Source organism: Neomonachus schauinslandi, chromosome 11, assembly GCF_002201575.2.
Source record: "Neomonachus schauinslandi chromosome 11, ASM220157v2, whole genome shotgun sequence".
NCBI lineage: Eukaryota > Metazoa > Chordata > Mammalia > Carnivora > Phocidae > Neomonachus > Neomonachus schauinslandi.
The window spans coordinates 92,339,861-92,361,843 of record NC_058413.1 but is presented as its reverse complement, the minus strand read 5'-3'; positions in this window follow the sequence as shown (position 1 = coordinate 92,361,843).

Below are 21,983 nucleotides of genomic sequence, written 5' to 3'. Positions count from 1 at the left end.
CTGAGCCGAAGGCAGCCGCTTAACTGACTGAGCCACCCAGGCGCCCCTAGTTGTATACTTTCTGATTTGTTCACTACCTGTTTTCTAAAATATCATTTTGGGGGGCATTTTTTGGCTGGCTCAGTCAGTTAAACGTCTGCTTTCAGCTCAGGTCATAATTGCAGGGTCCTGGGATCGAGCCCCATGTCGGGAGCCTGCTTCTCCCTCTCCTTTTGCCCCCCCCCCCCGCTCATGCTCTCTCGCTCTCTCAAATAATAAATAAAATCTTTTTAAAAATTAAATTAAATTAAAAAATTTTTTTCTGGTTCAATTTCAAATTCTACCATGGCAGAAAGACCCTTGGAGATCTGACTTTTCTTGGTGCACCAACCTCATCCCTTGTAACTGTTCCACTCCCGTGCTGCACTGAACTGCTTCTTATTCTGCATGTGAGCTGTTTGTTATACCTTAGTCTTTGCACTCATGACTTCCTCCACCTAGAGCACCCTTCCCTACCCTTTTATCTTATCTATGGCCCCCTGGTCTACCTTCCATTGGTTCCTTGAGACTTAGGGGTCTCCTCCTTCAGCAAGCCTCTTTTGATTGCCCTTCCTTCCCATTCCCCGAGCACTGTCTGCACACCTCCAACCTAGCACTCTGTGTTATGACATCTCCCCTACTAGACTGTCAGTGGTGCCTGAAGGGTCAGGGTCATAGCCTTCCTCACTGTATCTTCAGAACCTTGTGCACTGCTGGTACACAGAAGGTGCTCAGGAAATGGTTGTTAAAGAAATGAATGGGGGTAAGGTAATTTGCCTAACAGGGAGCAGTATAGAGTAGTGGTTGGGGACACTGAGTCTCAAACAGACTGTGTACACTCAAATCTTGGGTCTGAAGCTTACCCAGAAGCTAGTTACTTCATCTTTCCATATCTCAGCGTCTCCACCTATAAAGGAATAATACTACAACCTCATGAGTCAGTGGTGAGAATTAAATGAATTAATATAATCTGTAGGACACATAGAATAGTACCTGGTATGTTTTCAGTGCTACACAAGTGTTTGCTCTTATGTCTAGGGTTGCAGAGCTTTTAGGTAGCTTTCAAAGCCAGCATTTGATCCAGGGCCTTCTGACCTCAGAGCTTATGCTATTTCCACTACACCACGCTGTTTCCACTATGCCATGCGGTTGCAGGTTTGCATGAACTCTGCACAAAGGCATTTGGATGGAATCTAAATAAAAATGGACAGAGCATCAGTGGTCTGAAGTTCTGGCAGCTTGAAGCTTAGCGTGCAAGGATGGGCCTGCCAGTGGCAAGAGAAAGGGGAGAAAATTTAGCCCCATCACAGGATCACCCTAAATTTACCTGTTCATAAAATACATTGGTTCCTGTTCTAATTCCTACCAGTCACATAACAGACACACATTGTCTCTTGACTTAGCTTGTGAGTGGGAAGTATTGATGCCTAGGATTATTTCCTTGGACAGTGGGGATCTTTACCCCCAGAATTCAGACCTTCTAAGAGATGGACAGACCATGCATTGAAGAACTCCAAGTCTGAATGCCAACCTCCCTGCCCCCAATCTTCTGCCCTCATACTCAGTGCGAAGAGAGCCAATTAAGTGCATAACCCCGGATCTGGTCAGTACTAAACATTTTTTAAATTAGCAAGACTTCTCCCTCACTAACCTACTCCTGCTGTTCTATTCCATGGAGGCTGAGATCTAGGGTGTCCGCCTGATGTCTTGGCTTCTCCCTGAAACATCAGTGGCACGTTAAGGGCCACTTCCACCCTATCAGGGCTGTACCCTCACAGAGCCTTTGTTCACTGCTTTGCAAGGCAAGGGTTATAGGCTATTTTCCCTATAATCAACGCATGTGCTCAAGCAAGGGGAAATGGGCTAGGATGTGGTGAGGGATGGGCCAGATATCAGAGGCAGGTTCTAGATGATGACCAGAAGAGATGGCTGGGAAGAAAAGGCCACAACTCGGGGCTCTGAAGAGCCCACGGAGCCTTGATGAGAAGGTGGTAACTTCTGGAAATTTTAGTGCTCGCTTCTGCAGCACATACACTAATGTCTAAAAATCTTAGCACTTCCACTGCACGCGTGAGAATGGGATTTGCTCAGTGTAGAAAGGGCATGGGAGAAATTCAACACTAACCAGGAACACACTGTTCTTCCATGGAGAGAATAAATTCCTGGAAGGCAGGGGCTGCTTGGCACCCATCTTGGTATTTTTCACAAGACTTACTTATTGAAACAAACTGACTTCAGAGCCCTCGATTAGAGTTATATCCCAGGGGAACAAAAGGACGGCAGGTCAAGTGATCCTAGCCCATGCAGGCTTCTTGATAAACACGGTGAGAAGAGAATAAGTCGCTCTGATGTATTTGGGTCCTTCCATCTTATCTCATCTTCTTTCTTCTACAGCCAGACTTGTCCATTCAAGAGGGGGCCCTTCCATGTGCCAGGCAGAGACGCAGGATAGGGATGGCAGCGGGAAGCAGGACGGGAGAGCACCCAGGAGCTTAGGGGAATGGACCTCTGGAGCACAAACAGGTAAGGCTACAGAGAAGAAACCACTCATTTCTGCCTAGAAACCTATTCTATGAAATAAGTTATTTTATGTCATCAATGCCATTTCCCCAGCAATTCTGTATGATAAAGTCCATAAGCTTTATAAAAATCCACTATATAATTCTTCACAATAAAGTTTATTAATTCTGCATAAAGTCCACAGCTGCCTGCAGTGATCCGGGGTAAAGCCACTTATGTGAAGTTTCTTTGCCCTTGTAGAGCTCTCTTGTAGGCTGGATTTACCTGACTATATATGAGGCTGTCCTGGGGACCCCTGTGAAGTCTCTGACACTTGTCCTCAAGGTCCTTCACCTCTGCTTTTTATGCTCTTTTCCTCCCCTCTACTGGCATCCTACTTGTTCACTCTCATTCATTCAAAAGATGTTTATTGAGCTTCTTACCACTGAAGAATTTTACTGGGTATTGGCCAAACAAAGATGAAGAAAAGACTGTCGCTTTCCTGGGGGAACTTATAGTCTGGGTGGGGGAGACAGATATATGCACACACAGTTCCAGTACAATATACTGAGTGCTTGTCGGGGGCATAGGGGAACATAGCTGTACTTATGTCCTCCCTGGTCCTACTTCCAAAGCCAGGAAAGAATCTCATAAATTAATTCATGCTGAGATACGGAAATCTGACGAGAACCAAGTGTGGTACCCTTCCCAGAGGCATTTTTGCTTATTTCCTGGTGTCTTCATTTTTCCTATGTTTTTTTGTTTGTTTTTTGTTTTTTTTTATTTAACAGAGAGACACACAGCGAGAGAGGGAACACAAGCAGAGAGAGTGGGAGAGGGAGAAGCAGGCTTCCCGCCGAGCAGGGAGCCCGATGCGGGGCTCGATCCCAGGATCCTGGGATCATGACCTGAGTCGAAGGCAGACGCTTAACCGACTGAGCCACCCAGGTGCCCCTAAACTGTTCCAGTTCTAGTACCACTCCTCTAATTCAGGCTTTCACCACTGCACTCCTGTTCTTCTAATAACTCCCGGCCCCCTGCTCCTCGCTCTGAAAATGCATTCTTTGCAGGCCTGTCGGATTAATTCACCTGGAGTGAATTCTGATCACGGCCCTTACATCTGGTCAAGCAATTAAACTCCCTCCACCTGAATCTCCAAATTTATAGAAGGGTTATGATGATGCCCTGCTGATTTCGTTACATATTCATGGCGAAGAAATGGGATAATGTTCATGAAAAATCTTAAGGGTCGTAAGCGGCGATATGCATGTTATTCTTGTTACCATTTTACTAGCCGGCTTAAAGGCCCTGGACCGGACAGAAAGTCTATCTGCAGCCCATCCCCCACTCTCCACTCGCAGCCTGCTGTCTCAGGCTCTTCTCTCTTCCTGTCCCCCAAAATGAACGCTCCAATCTTACAAGATTGGTCTAGTTCACATCCCCTGAGCATGTCTCTTTAGTGCCCCATCTGCACCATCTTCCAGGCTATCCCTTCTGCTGGGAATGTGCTCTCCTCCTCTCCTATTCATCCACACTCCACCCTCTTCCAAATCTTACCTTCCTTTCCTTTTTAGCTAGTTCAATTTCTGCTCCTCAGGCCAGACTTCTTCCAACCACGCTGGCTCATGGCAATTTCTCCCTCTCCTGAGCTCCTTCCCACAGTACCGCACACCTGGCAGGTAACACTGCAGCCATATGGATAGATTACATCACTTTTCAATGGGTGTGAATTGTTTCCTCTTCTCAACACCCCCTGTAGGGGCTGAATTACATCCCCCGCCCCGCCCAAACACAGATGTTGGAATCCTAACCCTCAGTACCTCAGAATGTGAAGGTATTTGGAGATAAGGTCTTTAAAGAGGAATTGAGTTACAGTGAGACCATTAAGGTGGGTCCTAATCCAATCTGCTTGATGTCTTTGCAGAGGAGATTAGGATACAAACAGGTGCAGAAGGAAGACCATGGGAAGACACCTGGATAAGACAACCAACCACACCCCTGCTGAGACCTTCCTTGATCTTGGATTTCTAATTTCCAGAACCGCAAAAAAGTTCATTTCTGTTGTTTAAAGAAGTCACCCAATCCGCGGTACTCTGTTATGGCAGCCCCAGCAGACTAAAATCACCCGGAAGGGCAGCCACTTTTGATTTTCCCCAAAGCTCAACTTGGGAAAATACTTGCCAAGTCCCTTGTCATTTTTTTTTCTCATTTGGCTCCATATTTCCCCCATGTCTTTTCATGTGGTGTTATCATACAGCCCAAGCAGGCCGTAAATTACTAAAACTCAGGGCCATGGCGCCTATCACACATCCTCCGTAGGGCCCCATAAGGGACGTTGAGCCCAGAGGTTGTGTAAGAGATGCCTGGAGGGAAAGCATGTTGGGAAAGCATTTCAGCCAGTGGGCTGATAAAGACTGCCCTCAAAGGAAGTTCATTGAGGACATTTGTTCTTTTTTCTAAAGGTTTTTCTCTAGGAAATGAAATCTCTTGCGATGAAACGCATCTGGCTGAGAGAGTACAGAGCAATGACATTAAATGTAATTGACATGAAAGCCTCTCCCTGGACTTCTGCTGATGGAGCTCCCAGGCTTCAGGGCGCGGGTTGCACCAAGCCTTGACATTCAAGCCTGCCCATCGTCTGGAACACTGAGCCCTTCTCTCTCTCCAGGCACAGAACAACCTCCAGGGGTTGAACAAATAAGAGTTTCAGCTACTTTCTCTTTATGGAGGAAGGCGCAACTCAAAACTTTTATCTGATCTTTCTCTCTGAAGTTCCTTTTTTCTCCTGTCAGCTTCTCCTTTGAGTCCTCTTGCTCGGATCACATAAATCCCCAAAGATTTACCTCCCCCACAGAAGATTTTGGCCCAGGTATGGAAAGCACAAAACTCGTTTTCATGCCCTTTAATAAAGCAGAGGCAGGCTGGAACATTCAAAAGGAAATTGACTACGGATTAACAGGGAAGGCGCCAACCAACCAGACACTGAGCAGAACAACATTTACGAAGCATTTGTTTTTAAACAATTGGCCCACTTAACTTGCTCCCAGACACTATTCTTTCCACCTCTAGGCTGAGTAAATTCCTAATTCTTTGGCTTTTCTTCCTCTGGTTCTTTTCGGTTCCCTTTCAGAGAATCCCAATGGATTAGACACCCATCATGGCCAAAAAGTGGGCTGATGGCCTTCCCCAGGATGAATATGGAGCCCTCATACTTCTCAGCTCTCCTGCTCTGTGGCAAGACAGAGCGTGGGCTGAACCATGCCCTCTGTCACCCCCTGCTCCACACAGGTGGTGTCAAATATGATCTCCTTGCTCCCTATGCTGACTTGACTTCTACTTGTCCGTGAGAACTTAGTTTCTCTTTGTAATTGGAAGCAAACTTGAAGACACAGAACTAGGTCCCTATCCTAAAGCCCTGACTAAATAGCTCTAGAACTTTTAGGCATCTCGGCTAGTGGGACAGCCCTCCATGGAAGCCACGTGAGCAATGGCCTGTTCTGTGATACTTATCGGCCTACATTTAGGAGCTTGAGGGTCTTGCCATTTGTGCTATCCATGCAGCTGGGGCCTTGCAAAGGTGGATATTTTATCCCGGAGTTTAAGTTATTTATTTATTTATTTTTAAAGATTTTATTTATTTGACACAGAGAGAGCTAGAGAGAGAGAGAGACAGAGACAGAGAGACAGAGAACAAGCACAAGCAGGGGGAATGGCAGGCAGGGGAGAAGCAAGCTCCCTGCTGAGCAAAGAGCCCGATGTGGGGCTCGATCCCAGGACCCTGGGATCATGACCTGTGCCGAAGGCAGCTGCTTAACCAACTGAGCCACCCAGGTGCCCCCTTAAGTTATTTATATAATTTTTTAAGATTTTATTCATTTACTTGAGAGAGAGAGAGAGCACAAGCAGGGGGAGGAGCAGAGAGAGAGGGAGAAGCAGACTCCCCACTGAGCAGGGAGCCCGATGTGGGTGGGGCTCCATCCCTGGACCCCGGGATCGTGATCGGAGCCGAAGGCAGACGCTTAACCGACCGAGCCACCCAGGTACCCCTTAAGAGTTGAGGGGTACATTTAGTCCTGGGAGAATGGAGGAATCATGGAGGTAAAATACCTGAGACCAATTTATCAGCTGGCTCTGCATTCCAAAACAAAAGGCAGAAGAACTTGGAGAGGTGATGGTCACAGTTGCGGAATGTTCTGAGAGGCTTTAGAACATGGGGCCTAACCTTAAATAACCCCAGTTCAGGAGAACCCTAGAACGTCAGAGCTAGAATATCTTAGAAATCACCAGGACAACTTATTTATTTCACAAATAAAGACAAAATGAAGGCGCAGAGGCTCAGTGCCTTGCCCAGGTGTAAGTGAGGTGCAGGTAAAGGACCCAGCAGAGACTGGAGGAGCTCTGGCCTTCAAGCTTAAGTGCTGGTTGTTCTAAGTGCCTCCAGGGTGCCCTCCAGAGGAGAGTGGGGAACCACTGTCTTCTCCTAAGGCACCAGACTTAGGGGTGGACTCAGCACAGACCGTGCCCCTTTCTGCAATCATTTATTACCTGAATTTTTTCCCGCTCCTTCCTATGTGGTCCCGTCTGCACAAAACCCTCAGGTTCGGCTACACAGATCACTCACCACCACCCACCTCCCCTGAAAAGTACTCTACACTGCTTTGCTTAAATTCTGATGGCCAGCCAGCCTTCATCAGGGTAGGAAGATGGTGTAAGGGGAAGTGCCCTGGGTGGTATGGTTAGGTGACTGGGGTTCTAATAGCGTCCGCCTCCGACCTACCCTGGGATCTTAGGCAAGTCACGTGCTGCTTCTCAGCCTCAAAGTGCCCTTCCAATTATAGCCTGCCATCCCATCTATCAGAGTAAGCAATCCCCCTTAATGAGTTAGCTAGCTAACTCTCAGCACACCCAGATAACACAATGCTGTAATCTTGATAAAATGCCTCTGTCCTGGAGAGAGCTATTTAAGAGCAAGAAAATGGTAGAGAATTTAGGCACCGTGGAAGGCCTGAGTGCCAGTCTCCACTGCTAGAAATCGGACTGGGGGACTCCAGGCACAGTGCTGCCATGGCCTGCCGCTTTTGGGTGGGCCCATGAACCCACGTGGACCCCACCATCTCACTCATTAAAAGGCACTGCTCGTTATTTCTTCATATTTTTTGTTTGTTTTTTTATAATTTTTTTTTTTAGGATTTTATTATTTGACAGAGAGAGACAGCGAGAGAGGGAACACAAGCAGGGGGAGCGGGAGAGGGAGAAGCAGGCTTCCCGCGGAGCAGGGAGCCCGATGCGGGGCTCGATCCCAGGACGCTGGGATCATGACCTGAGCCGAAGGCAGACGCTTAACAACTGAGCCACCCAGGCGCCCCATTTCTTCATATGTTATGCTGTTGGGTATATTATTTTAGTTTTGCAATAAATCACAAAACCAGTAGACTACCCAAATATTTACAGTCTCTAAGATCAAGGTTTATTCAACTGTTAACCTTATATCGTGCTGTGGTAAATAGAGGGCTCTGGAACAAGATGGACCTGGATTTAAAATCAGCCTTATCACTTCTGGCTGAAGGGCTTGGGCAAGTTATTTCACCCCGCTGAGCCCTGGGTTGTTTTCATTTACTGAGTATGGTTCTTACTAGTGCCTAGGTCACAGGTGGTTATGAGGATTAAATAATATCGTCCCATAAAGGGCTTCTCAGTATGGCCCAGAGAAAATATTCAGTGACTATTAGCCATGACTATTGCTATTCTGTATCTAATTCTTTTTTTTTTTAAGATTTATTTATTTGGGGGGGTAGAGGAAGAGGGGAGAATCTCAAGCAGACTCCCCACTGAACAGAGCCCACCGCAGGGCTTGATCTCAAGACCCTGAGATCATGACCTGAGCTAAAATCAAGAGTCAGATGTTTAATAACCTACTGAGCCACCCAGGGACCCCTCCTGTATCTAATTCTTTAGCCCCCTTTATGTGCCAGGAGTTGTGCTAGGCACTGGGGGTTTCAAATATAAAAGACAGTAGTTTTCTCAAGAAGTTCGTGAAGTAGTTCCTATCCAGGCTTGGCTCTAAGACCTTTAGAAAGTGTGGGAAAGACCAATGATCTGTCAAAGCATTAAAGATACAAATGTGCTTAAATATGGATATGTGTGTGTTATTTTTGCGGTGTCTGGAAAGCTCAGCAAAATTACCCCGTTGTCTCCTGGGAGCTATTTAACAGCTACTTACAGTGAGAAGATAAATATCGGGCTGTGAACCTTCCAGAACGCGCTCCTGCACGATTACCTGCAGGCCACTGTGAAGACAGCTGCTGGCCCCACCCTGGGCGAGCCTGGGCATGAGGGGAAGAAGGAGGCAGAAACAGACCCAGTGGGTGAAAAGGGCCCTAGTGGCTCCTAGTGTCTGCTTGGGCTCCCAGTGCTGCAGGCTACAAATGAGGCCCTCCCAGCAGGTGTGGGAATCATCGGAGTACGCCTAACATCTGAACGAAGGAGCATCAGAATACGGAGCTTGCTGGATGGAGTCAACAAAGGTCGAAAATCTGTGTGCTGCGTCGGTTATAATTTATATTAGCTTTACTGCTTCAATCTCAACTATCTCATGCTTAACAAAATAGAAAATGGTCAACCGACCGTTGGAAGGCAGTGAGGTTAAGTGCTGTTATGGTGGAGACGCCAAGCTGTGCCGGGCGGGGGAGCACACAGGGAGAGGGGCAGGGAAGGCAGCACCCTGGGCCCTGGTAAGGTGTGGGAACACCCACATGATGGTGAGGATGCCCTGAGTCTACAAGGACGAATAAGTGTTTTCCATAATTCTCTGCAAATACTCTCAGTTGATTAATAATTGTTGCTTTAAAAAATTCTTTTTGGGGTGTCTGGGTGGCACAGTCAGTTAAGCATCCAACTCTTGGTTTCAGCTCAGGTCATGATCTCAGGGTCCTGGGATCAAGCCCAGAATCAGGCTCCACACTCAGCGGGGAGTCTGCTTGAGATGAGGATTCTCTCACTCCCTCTCCCTCTGCCCCTCCCCACCCCCACACATGTGCACACTCTCTCTCACAAAAAATTATTTCCAATTTCTAGTCCAAAAGGAAAAAAAGGAGGAATTCATCCATTTTCATATTACATCTACCATGTTTGTTTGTTATTAGGACCTCCTGCCTAATGATGATGATGATCTTATTTTTCTAAACAAGCTATGAAACGTTCTGCAAAGCATAAAACAAATGCTGGTAATAAGGATTTCTTTCAATAATCCAGCTATACCCTCATGAACTTAATTATTTTTTTCCTGAGAAGGTAAATAAATACTGACATTTGGGGAAGGATACTCCTTAGAAGCATGTATTGCTACATGGCTTCTCTGCACATTTTATTTTATTTTTTAAAATAATTTTTTTTTTTAGATTTTATTTATTTGAGAGAGAGCAAGGGTAAGAGAGCACAAGCAGGGGGGAGTGGCAGAGGGAGAGGGAGAAGCGGGCTCACGGAGCTCGAGGGGCTCAATTCCAGGACCCTGGGATCATGACCTGAGCCAAAGGCAGCCGCTTAACCGACTGAGCCCCCCAGGCGCCCCTTCTCTGCCTGTTTTAATGATGTCCTCACATGCACATTGACTGTAGAAGGGAAATTCCGAGACCACAACAGATACGCAACACAAGAACCTAGGGAACGGGGGCTGATTTATGCTGATGTTTTGGGTGAGAGACAGATCTTCCATTGACTGATTTCCTGAGATGTACAGAATGAATGGCTTGAGCCTCCTCCCCTGGAAACTTCTCAGGCACAAATGTTTCAACGAAGTTGACAGAAGCTGCCCTCCCACTTATTGATTGAAACAGGCGATTTTAGGTCTCCGTAGCTTTACTCTCACAGCAGCGCTGAAAAGGGGTAGGAAAAGCTGTTACTCATCCAAAGGTATGCATTGTATGCCCACTCAATGCCCAGCCCTGGGCTCTGCCAGATGGAATTTGCCAGAGAAGTCCTCTAAGCTTGATCTCTAGCTGCAAGTTACTTATAATCCATTTGGGGAGGTAGAGCTAAGATAGATGAAGCAAATAATTTAATCCATTAAGTATTTATCAAGCTTCTTACAGTGCCTGCCTGAGCACACTGTGATTTTTCTTCTTTACAAACAGAACAGCTTGACCTCACCTCCAAGAGCCATTTTCAAACAGCGTCAACATCATCTGGGAACCTGTTACAAATGCAAATTCTTAGTCCCATCCTGTAGTCTCTGGGGGGCGGTGGGGGGGGGGGCCCATGCTCTGGGTTTTAACAAGCCCTCAGGTGCTTATGACTCACACCCACGCTCAAGTTTGAGAATCATCTGATTCAACAGGCCTGGGGTGGGACATGCATGTTTGGGCCCCTCAAAGGTTCCAAAGCTTCCCAGCGAGAAATAAATAGGCGAGGCCGGGCCCGGGGGCCATTGTGCTGCTGCAACCTGAGGGATGTAGGGGGAGGGGGGGCAGAGACCCATGACATAAAGGGGTTCACAGTCTAGTGGATGATAGGAGTAGTGAATGCTACTGGAGGCCACAGAACAGCTTGTCTTGGCGGGGGCAGTTCCAGGAGGGGCTGGAGCTCCCCCTGCATCTTGAAGTTGAGCAGGACCCCAAAGAGCTGCAGGAGGACCTTCAGGGGACAGAGGGGCAAAAGGGCCAGAGGCAGGAAGGAGTGGGAAGGGCAGCCAGTAACTTGCTCTTTACTCTGCCCTGAAGAAAGCATCTATTTATTCATTTTAACAAATGTTTCCTGAGTGTCTACTCTTGCAGCTGATTATTTATGATTTATAACTCCCCAATTTCCAAAAAGGATTTGAGGTAGCTTACTATGTTAAAACACATCTAACACAGGAACATAAATAATGCAAATAGAATAGAGTCCCATTAAAAGAACTGAGAAATAGATCTCTCAGGCATCTAGGTCAATTAATTGAGGGCTTGCTGGGAGCCAGGCCCTGCAAGAGATGCTATGGGGTTGCAGACAGATGAAGGAGCGCACAAGGGAAGATGCACACAACCATATTTGGGCAAAGAGCTATGCAGGTTTGAGATGGTTTCCAGATGTGGAAGAGGGTGCCCAGGGCTTGAGGGCAGGAGAGGGCTTGGGTGCTGAGATGAGGGCCACACTCGGGAGCAAGAAGGAGCATCAGTGGAAGGAAGAGTATCCACAAAGTCCCCAAGGCAAGAAGTAATGGTGATCATGGGTAGGATAAATCCATGGGAAGCATGAGATTTCTCACACCGAAAAAGCTGAGGCTAAATCTTACGGTTTTTTGTTTTTTTTTTTAAGGTTTTATTTTTGAGAGCGCGCGAGGGCATGAGCAGGGAGGAGCGGGAGAAGTAGGCTCCCTGCCGGGCACGGAGCCCAACTCGGGGCTGGATCCCAGGACCCTGGAATTATGACCCAAGCTGAAGGAAGACGCTTAACTGACTGAGCCACCCAGATGCCCCATCTTAGAGGGTCTTAACTTCAGTCGGAGAAATTTGCTTCTAGTTTGCCGGTCAGTGGGGAGTCTCTGGAGGTGTTAGGGCAGGGGAATAACATGAAGGAAGTTACCTTTTAGGAAGCTGAATTTAGCAAAAGCATGTAGGATGGGGTGGAAGTAGGGAGTAGAGGCAGGGAGATGCCTGGGGCTCATCTGAAGAGGATTAGGATGGCCTGAGCTGGGGGCGGCGGGGCGGGGGTTCATAAGGAAATAGTTGAAAGAGAGGCTTTGGAGTTATGACGGACAGCTTGCTACCCAAAGTGAGGTCCTGGGACCAGCAGCAGCAGCTGGGAGCTTATTAGAAATGCAGGATCTTAGGCCCCGCCCACACCCCCAGTGAGTCAGAATCTGCATTTTAACAAGAGCCAGGGGAGATTCGTATACACAGTAAGTTAGAGACGCATTGGTTCCTTGGACCTGGCAGCTTACTGAAGGTAGTCTAAAGGAGAGTCTAAGTCAGATGTTTTGAGGATTAGATCATAAGAGGTTGGGGGTAGAGTCAGAGTAAGTTTATGTTGAGGTGGAAAAGACCAGACTGCTGGATGGCCAGCTCGTGGGTTCAGGGGCCCTTAGCAAGAGGGATATGTTGGGAGCCAGAGTGTTCGCTCTCATTTTTGTATCTTTACTCCAAATTCGAATTGTCTGGGGCAGCCACTTAAATCATATTGTGTACAGTTTTCTCTGAAAAATGGAAAAATGACAATATCACCCAGATTTTATAAGTCTTATAGGAAAAAAATCCAAATTGATTCACCAAATGTTTGCCAAAAATAATAATAGTGATGATACTAACCACATATATTACCATTTATCAAGTCCTTGCTCTCTGTTCCAGATAAAGTACTAAATAATTTACTTCTATGCAAATCAGTAATCATATGCCTACCAAAAACCTGCCCTTATTTATTGTAAATTTTTATCTCCTTTGTACCATATAGTCTATCTATCTATTCATCTATCTGCCCCAGCAGACTCCTGAAGCTTCCCAGTACTTAATATTGGGCTTTACAATAAACTCGGGGGTTTTGTTTTGGTTTGGTTTTTGGTTTTTGTTTCAATGGATGAAAAACTAATGGAGTGAGAGTAACAATCTATATAGTGCTGTTCCCAGCTGTCCGGGCACATATTATATTGTATTTGTTTATGCATCTGCCTCCCCTAGGAAGAGACAAGTTTCATCATTTCTCCTGTTCCCAGAAGTGAACCCACCATCAGGCATATATTTAAGTGCTCAATAAATTTGGACGAATGAATGAACTTGTAGTTTGCACTAAAAGGTTTTTAAAATGTGATCATAAACTCCTAAAGCTAGTAAAAGGGGCCTCAGAATCTCCAGGATTGAAACTAACCAAAGAATTGTGTAATATAATCAAGTATGGTTTCATTTGGCCAAGGAAGAAAGGATGTCATAACTGAAGAGTCGTAATCTCTACAAAGTTCTAGAAAAATGAAACAGAAAAATGAGGTTTTGACAGTGTCATTCTACTCTGTGCAGGGACCAGGCTGTTTTCCTAAGGAAAACAGACACCTCTTCAAGCTGGAGACGGCTTCTCCGGTTATACCAGCCTGATAGAAGGATCCTTAAATCTACAGCAATACCCTCTGGTCTGGAATCTGGCTTCCTGAGGACCTACAACGACCCCTGCCCCCATGGGAGTCGCCTAAACAAGGAACTGATCTTGGTACAAGCTGCTAAAAACAGCCTGACAAAGTAGGTTTTAATCCCAGCTCCATCACTGCTAAGTCTGAAACCTCAAGGAATTTACTTGGCTTCCATGAGCCTCTTCATCTGTAAAATAAGAATGGAACTAACCTCCCAAGATTATGAACATTAAAAGCCAAAAGAGTGTGTATAAAGCTCCTAACCCAGTGTCTAGAACCTAACACAATACTATCCATACTCCTGTCCATCCCTGCCTCTGCCCATCCTGCCTCCCCCTCCACGCCCCCCTCCCCATATCCCTCTCACGGTTAACAGGGACATATTCTGTATTCCTATGGGTGTATGCAGGCCCACGTGACCACCTCAAAGGACTGTTTTCCTGTGGCCTCAGTTGCAGCAAGCCTCTCTTCACATCCTTATTTGCAGATTCCTGACTTCCTAGCAATTCCTCCAGCTGACTTTGGGGACAGTGCTCTTTTTACCCAACCCCAGGTCTGCAGGATAGGTGCCAGATCCTCCTTTAATCTTTCCTCCTCCTAGGCACTAAGAGAGCTTGAGGTCTTCCTAGGACCCATGGAATCTATGCCCTCTCCCCACACAGAGACCACGGAAATCACAATGATGCCAAGGGCAGAACCTGGTCAACAACCAGACTGGACTATGGACGCTGTCAAGCCGTTTCCCTTTTCCAAGCTCTGTTAAAAGTTTGCTGCTTCCAATTTGCAGAAAACGGTCTTAAATTAGATCTCAAGGGAATATAAAAGAAAAATTCAGGGGCATAAGGACGGAATTCCCTACCGCAAAGACATACGGGCTCATCTTACATTAAAACTCCACTAAATACTCTTGATTTGAGGCCCCGTAGATCTTTCCATTCATTCCACCATCCAACCTCCCTTTGGTCCTGGCTTGTTCTTACCTCGCAAGCCTGAAGGGGGAGCCATTGAGCCCAAGCTCTGGGACATCTGTGGTGTTTGGAGGTAGGGAGGTTTCTAGTAGTTACCGCCAGCCTCCCCTGGGCCAGGTACCTCTCCTCCAGCTTCATCACTTTCGTCCAACCCCAGGGCTACACCCTCTTCAGAGGAATTGACTATAAATGGTCATCAGGGGGAAGCGGCCAGAATGCCAAGAGCTATAAGCCTGACAGAGCTTGTGTATCAGCCTGACAGCTTCAATAGCCCAGAGTCTACATGGAATCCCAAACAGCCCTTGTTTCTTCCTCCCCAACCCCGGGCTGCCTGCCTGCCTCCTTGGCCTTGTTTAAACATGAGCGAGCAGGCTGCATTTGGACGAGAAGGCTGGTGACCTTTCCTCGGTGCGGGAGCGCAGGTCAGCAAGTCACTGCTCAGCCTGAACGTGGGTTGCTTTCCCGAGTATAGGTCTTCCTGATTTCCAGAAACCGGGGGCCATAGGAGTTTTATCATCTCAGAAGTCTGCTGCCAAAAGTGAGACATGTCCATGAGCAGTGTTAACTCTTGGCGTCTGCATGTAGTAATAATTACAGCAAACATGACTGCATGCCACCTAATGTGGACATGGCGTCTCGCATGGCCCTTGGCACATAGTCAGTACTCAATAAGCGATAGCTATTATTATCAATAATCTTCTAGATCTTAGAGAACATCCTACGAAGAGGTATCTGTCTGCTTTTCTTTCTTTCTCTTTTGGCTTTTGGCAGCTGAGGAAACAGGCGCTCAGAGGAGTTCAAAGACTTACTCAAGGTTTCATGGCTATGGAGTCAGAAAGAGTATGTGCAGCCAGGATGGTTTCGTTGGAGAGATTATTCTGCATCACTCTTACCAAGGATTACAGTCCCAACTCTGCATAAGTCCCCACCCCCTTCTCCTTCTGGGCTTGTAGTATGAGTTGACATCAATGATCTCTAAGGATCCTTCCAATATAATCTGCGGTGACTTGGAATTGCCAATCTCAGGGAGAGGGGGAGCACCTCCCTGGCTGAGAAATCTGCCTCCTTCCCTGTCTAACAGAAAGCTGTTGCAGATCGGGGAGGATGATGACGTTCCTTCAGAAGGAACTTGGGCTTGAAGAGCTTGGGCTCTCTTACCAGGCCCCAGGTAAGACGGACTACGTCGGGTGAAGGATGCTTCAGAGAGCAGAATGCCTGTTCTTCAACTGACTAAGGACACCAGCCTGCCAAGGTGGGCAAAGGAATTGGGACTGGAGAAACTTCTCCCAAAGAACCTGAGCTGAACATGCTATCAGCACTTGGAAATCTACCGCCATCGGTAGATGGCATGCAGACGCCAAGAGTTAACACTGCTCATGGACATGTCTCACTTTTGGCATCAGTTCCTCTTTCCACTTCAGCCTCTGCCCTCCTCACGTCCACTAAGTGATACATGGGCTTCCCCATGTGCTATGGCATCGCACCCCAAAGCTGAGGCCAGGGTATTCCAGCTTCAGCCAGAAACACCAAAGGACAGCCACCCACACCAGGTTCTCCCCATGCACATCGGGATTCAACTGGCTTCATTTTGTGGCTTTTCTCTGAAAGTCCTTTCCCTCCAGTCTTGGAAACAACTGTGGTAGCTGGCTAGTTACATAGGACAGGGCTGTTGTTGGGAGTCTGAGGACCCCTGGGGCTGTTTTCCTCCCTAACGTTTCAATTGTGCTGCAGTGCCTCTGGGAGAGGGACAGGGCAGCCAGCCAGCTGTCTCTGCCCAATAGTCAGCACCCTTCCTAACTCCACCCTTTCCCGGTCAAAATTCACCTCCTCCAAGAAGCCCTCTGAGATTGGATCCAGCAGCACTGCCTTCTGGTCCCGCCCCCTCTGTGGAATTTACAGGGTTCATATGCTACTACTTATGTTCTCACTTATATTTCTCTGAGGTTGGTGCTGTCTCAGGTTTCTACTTTTTTTTCTTCTCTATTTTGTGTATCCCATTAGATAAGGAGGCCTTTAGGAACAAAAAGACCTGAGTCTCCTCACCTCCCTCAGTCCTGAGTTTTGCAGCATCTAACCTGGGCTTTGCAAGGGCTACGCTGCATTCGTGTATCGGGTTCACTCTGCCTCGAGTCTCCAGGATCAGGGCATGTGAGAGGGCTGTGGGGAAATCCCTGGTCTTCAGAGACCTTGGCCCTACATAAGGAGGGGAGGGGCAGAACAGAGCTGGTCCCCCAAAGGACCAAGTGTCTATTTTTGCACCCTGAAAATGAGCTGTCGGGCCCCTGCTGGGGAATAGCCTCACACACTGGGCTCCCCAGAGGCAGCTGGGCTCGGAAGGTCCAGGAGGAGGTGCAAAGAGGGAGAGATTCCGCTTTGGCTGTGAGGGGCCTCCAGGAATCCCAGGGGAACCCGCAGGCCTCATATATATTTATGTGAACTTCAGATGCTAATGAGTGCTGTGGAGCCAAGAGCCCTGCTGGGCGTGGGGAGCAATTGGCCCTACTCTTAACACAGTCTTCTTTGTCTGCAGGGCCTTAGGTTCAAATTGCAGATCTGGGTTTGGAAGTCCAGCTGACATGGAAACTTGCCCAGGCCTATAGCAGAATCACAGTGGGCTCTGGGAGAAAGCAGAGCTTCCGACCCTGTTTCCTTGGACAATGCCCTGAAACCCAGGTGTGGCTGTGGTCACCTAGTCTACCTTCCAGGCTCCAAGAAGGGCGGTGCCCAACTCCTCTCAGACAGGGAGGTTTTTACCCTATTCGGAAGGCATCACCTTCCTCCAACCCCCCCGCCCCCAGTCAATCACCTATTCCAGTAATAACAACTTGTGCAAGTTCCTCCTTCTGGCTGACTGAAATCTGTTCTGCTGCAAGGAAGCCTGCTTTTTCTTGCTGCTTGTAGGAAGGAAGGTCGGTCCACAGCCATCTTACAGACTACCTCCTTGGCATGGGAACCCCTGCTGCCTCCTCTGTCGCAGCTCACCTACCAGTTCCTTTATCTCTTCATCCCTGGGCACCTACTCTGTGCCAGGCAGCACGCATACCAAGACAAACTCCATTCTCACAATCATATGGTCTTACGTGGGGAGAGAGGCAGGGGGAGGGAGCAAGAGACAGAAGACGCATTTATTACAACAAGTGATATTTGCTAAAATGGCGCTATGGACCAAGTCTTCGGGAGCAGAGCCAACAGCAACAAGCTCACCTCTGAGCCTGGCCATCAAAGCCAAGTAAGACAGTCCCCGGGTGAAAAAGGAGGCCAAAGGGTGTTCTAAGCAGAGAGAAGACTGGGCATGTAGACCAGAAGATCTGAAAGGGTCTGCCTCCTGGGAAACAGCAAACCACATGAAGGAGTTTGAACCCTGTCTTCCAGTCTAGAGGCAACAGGCCGCCGAAGCCCGTGTTAAGCCAAGGGCATTAACCTTGGTCAGCTTCGAGTCCCAGAGGGGAACCCTGGAGACCGTACAGGCTGGGCTGGGAAGGGAGTGGGACGAGAGGAGGAAGGGCGGCTGGGAGCCTGCTGGGCTTATTCAGGCAAGAGAGAAAGCCAGTTAAGGAGGAGTGACACTTATTTAAGCCGTTTTTAAAGTAATGTTTAGAAAATAAAACTTACACCTACTGGGGCGCCTGGGTGGCTCAGTCGGTGAAGCGTCTGCCTTCGGCTCAGGTCATGATCCCAGGGTCCTGGGATCGAGTCCTGCATAGGGCTCCCTGCTAGGCGGGAAGCCTGCTTCTCCCTCTCCCACTCCCCCTGCTTGTGCTCTCTCTCTTTCTCTCTCTATCAAATAAATAAATAAAATCTTAAAAAAAAATAATATGGCCAATCTTGTTTAAGAAAAATAATAAATAAATAAAACTTACACCTACTTATTATGACAAACCTGGCAAATAAGGACAAAAATAATGGAAGAAAAGAACTATCACCAGTAAAATTTCCTTCCAGTCCTTTTTCTGTGCATTTACATACACACAAAGCAGTGATTGTTCTATATGTATAGTTCTGTAGCGCTTTCATCACTTTCATTACTCAACACAATAGCAAAAGCATTATCCAAGTCATGAAAATCTTTGTTATGTTTTGCTAACAGCATTATATTCAACTGTATAGATTAATGATGCATAATTCACTTAGCCATTATGCTATTTGGGGACATTTAGTGTGTGCCTGTGTTTTTACTGCAGTAAACATTTTTTTAAATTTCTTTAAGAAAATTTTTTTTAAGATTTTATTTATTTATTTGATAGAGAGAGAGAGCGCACAAGCAGGGGGAGCAGGAGAGGGAGAAGCAGGCTCCCCGCTGAGCTGGGAGCCTGACGTGGGATCATGACCTGAGCCAAAGGCAGACGCTTCACCGACTGAGCCACCCAGGCGACCCTGCAGTAAACATTTTTGTACATAAACATACATTCTATCTGATTATCTTTAGCATAGGTTCCCAATGATGGCATTATTGGGCCAAGGCTGTGAGTGTTTTTATTTTTTTTTAGACAGAGAGGGAGAGAGTGAGTGCGAGCAGGGAGGGGGTGACAGAGGGAGAGGGAGGGAATCTCAAGCAGACTCCAGGCTCAGGGCAGAGCCTGACATGGGGGCGACCTCACTCACGATCCTGAGAACATGACCTGAGCCGAGATCAAGAATCTCATGCTTAACCAACTGAGCCACCCAGGCGCCCCTCTAAACTGTTCTTTAAAATGGTTTGTGCTGATTGTATCCCCACTAATGATGGAGGAGCCTTCTCGGAGGGACCATCTGAAGGGGCCACAGTCTTCCTCTTCACCGTTTTGATGACACCTTTCCAGGGGGCAGGACACGTTACCCCTTGCACCCTTGGGCACAGACCAGGAGCCTCTCTCTCCTCTTTAGCATTTCCTCAAAGCCAACACTCTCTTTTCCCAGATTTCCCAATGATCAGTGAGAGCAGATATGGTTTGCCTTAACCTCTTAGAAAGAACTCATTTCTGGGATAGGACGGCAGGTCCAGGATTATTCCAAAGTGAGCCCCATGTCACCAATGCTCGGAAGATCAGTGCCGGCATGAGTCAGAGCATAAGTAACTAACTGTTCATGATCCAGGCCTGCTTTTCCTATGGCTGAAGCCACGGCATAGCCTGGATTTCTGGGAGACTCCCTGGTTCCATCCTGTTATTGCTGAAGCATTCTTATGCTAGTCAGACCGCAAACTTGCTTATGTTTGTAAAGCAGTCTTACATGAATATATTCATGGACACATGCAGATGTGAGCTGACAAGTCTCTGTGCATGCCAGATGGAAGTCTGTGCCTAATAACCACAAGGGAATGATTGCACAGGGCCTGGCCCGTTACAAACATTTTAACGTATATGATCTCATCTGGAGAGTTGGTGTGGTTAGGAAGGGAAAAGAGCACAGGCTTTGCAACAAGATATATACAGGGTTGTGACTTTGGCCAAGTTTCTCCGACTCTAAGAGCCCTGCCTTCCTCCTTTGTGAAATGGGAGTTGTGTCCTCATTTTGCAGGGGTCGTGCTCGCTTGCGGTAAGTGACATAAGCAACAGCAAAATGGAGCTCTCCAAAGGCTCCCCACCTACCCATCAATTTTTTTTTTAATATTTTATTTATTTGAGAGAGAGAGAGAGCACATGAAAGGGGGGAGGGTCAGAGGGAGAAGCAGGCTCCCTGCCGAGCAGGGAGCCCGATGCGGGACTCGATGCCGGGACTCCAGGATCATGACCTGAGCCGAAGGCAGTTGCTTAACCAACTGAGCCACCCAGGCGCCCACCCATCAATTTTTTAAATTCCAGCTCTATGAGTCTAAACTTCTGCGAACCTTAAGCTCTCTACCTGACGGAGAGGCCAGGACTTACCTTCAGAGTAAGCTCTTCTTACACTTATTTCATTGCTTTTCTCACTACAATACGCTTCCTCATATTGCCCTCCAAATGCAGCTCTCTGGGAGTAGGAAGGAGTTTGAAAATTTTTCCCACATGGAATAGGAGGTGCCAACTATGGCCTTCTTTCCTATTCAGGGAAACGAGATGGTTCAGAGGAAGGAGCAACACAAGCAAAGATCATCTGGACTTGAAGCAATTCTAACCTGAATCTGGCACCTCTCCCACCTGGATACTTTAGTATCCAGCGCTACCTCCTGAAATGTACTATTTCTCATCTAGGCCTGACACTGGGTCTCCTTCAACTGATTTTATATTAAGCTTTGGAAAAATAAATAACAGAGTCTCCCACTTGCTTCCTTCTTTTGGAGATGTGTTTGGTCTCTGGGGAGATTTTGCAGTGGATGACCTCGCTGGCCCGTTCATTTTCTGAAGAAGGCCCTTCTGTCTAGAGGCAGCATCCTAACGTGGTTTATATTCTCTTTCTGTTTCAGGCCCCACGGATTTCCTTTAATCTAGAAATTAGGAAAACACTTAGGGTTGGTTTTTGGGTTTTTTTTTTTTAATGGTTGTTTAGGGTTATTTAATTCATACCCTGTTACTCAATCCAGCATTCCTTCCCCTGGCCTAAGCCATCTGGTTTGTGTTCATTGTGAAACATGATAGTGGGATATTAAGCTTTTGAAAGTTCAGGCAGGAAAAGGGGTGGGGGGTGGTGGAGGCTCTAACTTGCAAAAGTGGTAGCATTTCCTCCATCTTTCCTGACCCACAAATGTAGCTGGAAGCACTTTAGCTTTGGCTGGATTGTGATTTACTTGGGCCATTGCATTTGTCGATAAAGGCTGCAAGCTTGTGAGTCTCAGCTGCAACTGGAACCAAAACTCGGGTCCCACATATCAAAGAAACTTCAGAGGAAGATGTTTCTCGTCTGGATCCTGCATCAAGAGCTACTCTGAAGGATCAAGTCCTGGCCTCTGCATCAGGAGCAAACTTCAAAGTTCACAGAAGTTTTGACTCCTTTCGCTGTTCAGTTGCCTCAAGAAGTTTTCTCATCTGGTGATTTTCTTTTTTCTTCCCCCCCCCTTTTTTAAAATTTATTTATTTAAGTAATCTCTATACTCAATGTGGGGCTTGTACCCACGACCCCGAGATCAAGAGTCGCACGCTCCTCTGAGTGAGCCAGCCAGGCGTCCTTCATCTGGTGATTTTTCTAAATCTAGGGTATAAATGAGCACCAAGGGTCCATATGAAATTTTCAGAGCTTCATAGGGAAGAAAAAATATAAATGATGCAACATGTATGGTATAAAACGAAGTAATAATAAAATAGTTAGAATGGCACCCAGCATATAGTTAGCACTCAGGACATAGTTGTTGTTAGTTGTTGTAGAAAGAGTTGTTCTTGTATGGCTGTCATTTTGTCTTTTTGTTATTCTTGTTGTTGTTGAAATACCATTTCTTTTTAGGAACAATTTTAACAGCATGACGGTAGTTCATATTTTTGTTTCATATCTGTAGTCAGCCATATTTGAAAAGTGGGCCCCAA